Genomic DNA, 6,117 nt, shown 5'->3' on the forward strand with positions numbered 1-6,117 from the left:
TCCCTACTTTCTTAACTAAGTCCCTAAGAAAACATTTCGTGTCCTATATTCCTTGTTCTCTATTAATTCTTCATCAGTCTCTATCTGCGGTCTGGCTCCTCAGAAGCAGACTCTGGGACATGGATTCAAATGCAAATAGCTTACATGGAAAATGATCCTTGGTCATACAACAGGAGAGGCACAACAGTGAGATAGGAAGAAGGCAGCCATTGAGGGTATGCGGTTAAAGCTGATGCTGATGATTTTCAACTATTTGTCTCCAGCTTGTATCTCAGCTTCAGAGTCCAAATTCACAAAACTTCTGAAACCCAACTGCTACAAACATTGGCATAAGGAAAACATCCAAGTCCTAGCACTCCTAATCCATGAATATGTTGACATTGAATAAATTACTTCTCCAAGTTCCAGGCAATGCTCATGCAAGAACAGGGACAATAATAATGACATCAATATAAATGTTTTAATTATGAAATGAGGTTGTTTATGTTAAGCAGTAAGAGGCGTGCCTGTTACACTGGAAGCAGTAAATACTCACTCAGGATCTGTCAATGCTGATGACACAAACCAATTTCTTTTCTTACTTTTTAAAAATTAGAAACTCACTATTTATTAATCCCAAATGAAATAATGTCTCTGGTCACCGTCTTTGAGATTTGCATATGCCATTAAGAGAGAGGTTTATGAGGAAACTTTAAAGTTGGTAAAATGATGGCACTGACATCACCCAAATCTACAGGTCTATACTAACATCTCCCCACAAACTAATTTCCTCTTACACATTCCATGTCTTTGTTAATAGCAATTCCATCTATCACTTGCATCAGAAATTTTAAAATGCTACCAGAATCGTTCTCACTTTCAACATGAGGCACCACATCCTACCAACTCCGACTCTCACATACTTCTTAAAATTGTCATATCCTCTACATCCTTCTTTTTCTGCCTAATGCCAGCCCTCAGAATGCCTTGCTTATATTAAAATACTTTGGAGGGTTATAGTATCTGATACAAAATAATCACTTAATAAATATTTGAATGAATAAATATCATCAAATCATTTCTAATACAGCAAATGATACCATACTACTCTGGCTGCTTTGGAGTTGCCCTAGATTTCACATTTTAACCTCTACCCTTTAACTTCTACCTTCAAATATACCTTGATTCCAAGTGGCTTTTAACACCACCCCTCATCTGTCCACCTAGACTTTGTTCCTCTTGACTTTTAAGGTGCCAAAGCATTTATTAGTCTCACTATTGAAAGGCCACCAATGAAAGATCTTCACATCTGCTGCAGGGGACCACGTGGAGGCAAGCAGGCACAGCAGACACGTTATTACAAAGTTTATTAGATGAGCCATATTTCCCCCAAGAGGGAGCACATGGCACCTGTCCAAATGCAGGTAGCAGGAGGTTCTGGGGCAGGAAGTGAGGTAGGTGGGAGATCACGTGGGACCTGGAAGAGAGAGAAAGGGAGGGGCCAGCTGTATGGCGGGAACTCCGGGGCTGAGAGGAGCTCAGGTCTAGGTGGAGCTGAGGACGAAAGGTGAGCAATATGCTTACAACTAGGACTTTTTATGTTATCTTTCTGTGTTCTCTATTGACTTGTCTAACATTATTGTTAGACAAGTCCATTTCCTCACCTTGTTTTGGTCATATTCACCTCTGTGACATACTACCAACAAACAAAACCCTCAGTCTTTGCAATTGTAGTTTTCCTGCTTGGACCACTCTTTCTCTGGGTCTTCACCAAGCTGTGAATTTACAGTAGTTTATCTTATTTTTTATGGGTCTTTGGGTTAGAACTCATGGCCTGGGAGCATTTGTACTCCAAACTACCTTGCTACCACTTGAGCTACAGTGCCACTTCCAGTTTTTTGGTGTTCAATTGGAGATAGGCGTTCCATGGACTTTCTTGCCTAGGTTGGCTTCAAACCATGATCCTCAGATCTCAGCCTTTTGAATAGCTAGGATTACAGGCATTAACCACAAGTGCCCAGCCATAGTTCAAAGTTTTAATTTCCCACAATTATCTCCTTCTCTGTATTTTTACATCTTACTGCCTTTCTCCATCTTAGAATGTAAGCTTCTTAACATAGAATTTATGGCTTCTTTTGATTGTCATCTAGATCTTAAGACCAAAGTTAGCATATAGCAGCACCTCAATAAATATTTGTTAATAAATATTTATTGATTACGGTTTAAAATGAGCACTCAATGAGATGTACGAGACGTTATATCAAAAATGTACTTTACAATTTTTGGAGGGATAGGATGACAGGAATTTTAAGGGGAAACAAAGGAGGAGGCAACAATGCTTGACAAGAAATATACTCTCATTACCTTGCTCATGTAATATCAATATCAATAGGAAAACATCAATTATCTTTTATAGGTAAGAATAGGAAATTAACCTGGAGAATTAGAAAACTGATTAAAATGATACTTCCACCTTGCTCCTTTTTTGAAAATTCCTTTATTGGGTTTGCGGTCAAGATGGTGGAGGAGAAGCTGGAGGCTAAACAAGCTCTCACATAGAAAGCAGTTTTAGAGTTCCAGTGAACAGTCCTAAGCCAGACAATCACACCAAATGTGCCATCACAGGACAGAGATTTAGGCCACAGAGGGAAAATCTAGGCAAGGAGACAGATCTGATCTCTTGCCAGAAGCCGCTGCCACCTGGGGGCAGCAGTGGCAGTGGTGGCCGAACCCGCCATACCTGAATCACACAGAGTCCCGGACCAAGGAGCCAGACACAGAGGGTGAGCAGATTCTACTCAACACCAGCAACAACCGACAAGGAGCAGACATCTTCATCCTGCAATTCACAGACCAGAGATGACCCAGGAACCAAGACTCGGCAAGAGTAGAAGCCTGACATCCTTACTCTTTCTCAGGGAGCAAAGGAGAGAAGGCCACCACTCCCCCCCCCAGTACCAGAGATCTCCATCTTGGATACCGACAAAGCTCAGCGGAGCTGCTAGCTCCAACTCAGGCCTTGGAAGAAAAGTAGAGTCATTTAGCAGGTCACAAGAACCTAAACTGACCTGCCAGACTCAGCTCCACCCAGGAAAAACTCACCCAGCTCGAGTACCAGCCCTAGGACTGGCTTTCTTCACTGGGTAATCAGAGCCAGAGGCTGCCCCTCCCTTTAGCAGCCTTGACAATCAATTGAAATTCAGTAAACAGAAACCCTGAGAATGGCTCCAGGCTGGGCTCTGTGAGTTTCTCACAAACCAGCCCCCAGGAAAAGCTACTGTTTGCTGAAAGGCCTCAACTCTACCCAGAGCCTAACCTCATCACAGCATCTCCAAACTTGAGGAAAAAGCCATCTTCCTCTTTTATGATACTCAAAGCATATCTCCCTCACATTGAACTAACCTGGGAGGAGGATCTCAAAATCCTGGGTAAAGCAGAGCATGTTTCTGCCTGTTCCAACAAACTGACTTAAGAAACCAACCAAGCCACAGGACCATAAGCAGACCAGAGACTCCAACAAGAGGGTGCTTACAGCCACAAGGAAGATACAGGACTTTTCCCAATCTTCCCAAAAAAGTCAAATAACTTTTTTTTTCTTCTTTTTTTTTTGTACCTTTTATATAAAAAAAAATTTTTCCTTTCTAAAACTTTTTTTAATTTTAAATTTTTACCATTTTTGAAAAAAAATTCTAGCAACCTTTTTTCTTATTATAATTGTTATTTTAAGAGTACATATGTGTGTGTGTTTTTCTTTCCTTTTTTTCTTTCTTTTTTTTTTAAAAAAAAATTCTTTTTGTTTTTTGTTCAGCTCTACTTAACTTCTGATCTTTTTTTCTTTCTTTCTTACCCTTTTCACCTTTTCTTCTCTTTCATTCTTCTTTATGTGACTTAATTGTTGTTCAGCACATCCTCAGATAAGCCCATAGTTGACTATGAGACCCTATCCACCATGGTGTACACACTTAATCCATAAATTTACTACTCAATTCAAAACCTCTGAGACTCAAATTCCTTAATAGCAGTACTACCTCTTTATACCGATATAATATATTAAGGATTTTTATTTTTAAATTTTTCACATCTCCTTTATATCCCCCTCCCTTCTCTCATTATATTCACGTTCTTCTCTGAATAGTTTGCATTCGTGCTGCATAATATTTTTAATTTTTACTTTTCTATTTTTTCTGGTCTCTTTTTTTCCCTTTCTCTTTCTTCTTCTTTTCTCTCTGTCTGCTTTCATCCTATCCAACCTATTTCCTGCTTTGAGATTAGGACTTAGTTAACTCTCCCTGTGCCTTCCCACATCATTTTCTTCCTATTTTTTACCCACATCTCTCCCTAACCCTAATAATTTATGGTTTTCCAAATTCTCTACGGTTCGGAGCCCATTAATTAATATATAGTTGTTTAATGTTGAATAGATGTATCTGTTGAACTAGACTGTATCTGCAGACTATTGAGTGTGCAAATTCAGACTTTGGTTGATGCTTGCCTTAAGTTAGTGTTCCAGCAAAAAACTAGTGTTATTTTCATTCCAAATGGGCAGAGTAAGCCGGAAAACCACAAGAAAAATGGCAACTGCAGGTGTCACAATTCCCACTCATGATTATCAGGGGACAGAACACATAATGAATAATCCAGAGGAGAGTTTCCAAATAGCTCTACAAACACTGTTGGAAAACATGATAAATAAAAAGATTGAAAACATACAAAGGACTCTGTATGAGCGTGATAGGGAGAAAGAGGAGGCAAACAAAAGGTCAATGCAGGAAAAGATTGAAAACCTAAATAGGACTCTGTATGAGCATGATAGGGAGATAGAAGAGGCAATCCACAGGAATATACAGGAATATCATGAGTGAGAGGAAGCTACTCAAAAACTGATACAGGATTTGCATGAGCAGCTTGAGAATACTCAAAGAGAAAGGCAAGAATGGCATGAACAGGCTGAGAACACTCAAAAGAACTACAGGAATGGCGTGAATGGGAGGAAGCTAAGCAAAGAGTAATACAGGAATTGAGAGAGCAGGATGAGAATGCACAAATATCACTAAAGGCATTCATGGGATCCATTAACAAAGAGCTGAAGGAAGTCAGGAATACCACAAAGGGAATGCTGAATGGAACCCAAGAGGAGGAATGGGAGTCCAAGGAAAACGTAAACAATCAACTAAGTGACTTGAGAATAAACACTGAGCAACAAATTAAGGAAGTAAAGAAGTTCATACAAGATCTAAAACAAAGCTTCAACAAAGAATTTGAAGCCATCAAAGCTGACCAATTAGAAGGAAAAGAACAAAAAACAAAGTAGAGAGTCTTGACAACAGGTTAATCCATGCAGAAGATAGAATCTCGGGGATTGAAGACACTTTAGATATTATAGAGAAAGAACATACAACCTTCCAAGACTAGTTCAATTAATATGATAGATCTATCCAAAACTTGGAAGACTCAGAAGGCCTAATCTAAGGATAATCGTGTAGAGGAACACCTAGAATCAGAAGTTAATGGTCTAGAAAATTTGTGTAACAGCATCCTATCAGAGAATGTCCCAAATATGCAAAAAGATAGGCCTGTTCAGATACAAGAAGGTTTTAGAACTCCAGATAGACGAGACCAGAACAGGACATCCCACCATCACATTATAATCCACACAGGAACAAATCAGACCAAGGAAAAGATCCTTAAAGCTGTCAAGGAGAAAAGATTAATCACCTATAAAGGGAAACCAATTAGAATCACCTCAGATTTCTCAGCAGAGACAATCAAAGCAAGAAGAGCTTGGAATGATATATGCCATGCCTTAAAAAACAAAGAACTCTGAACCAAGAATACTGTACCCAGCTAAACTCTCCTTCATAACTGGAGGCCAAATAAAATATTCCATAGCAAAGAAAAATTGAAATAGTACATCTCCACGAAACCAGCCCTACAAAAGATTCTTAAAGATGTCCTACACATAGAGAACCAACAAGAACACAATGTAGGCCAAGTAATTGCACTCAAACTGAGAATCCAAGAACCATAGAAAGAACCCAGTTATCACAGCCCCTAAGACGGTATAACATGGCAGAAATTCCCAAATACCTCTTAGTCCCATCTCTTAACATTAAAGGACTTAACTCTCCAATTAAGCGA

This window comes from Dipodomys merriami, unplaced genomic scaffold (assembly GCF_024711535.1).
Source record: "Dipodomys merriami isolate MVZ:Mamm:240054 unplaced genomic scaffold, mDipMer1.0.p SCAF_571, whole genome shotgun sequence".
In the NCBI taxonomy this organism is placed as follows: Eukaryota; Metazoa; Chordata; class Mammalia; order Rodentia; family Heteromyidae; genus Dipodomys; species Dipodomys merriami.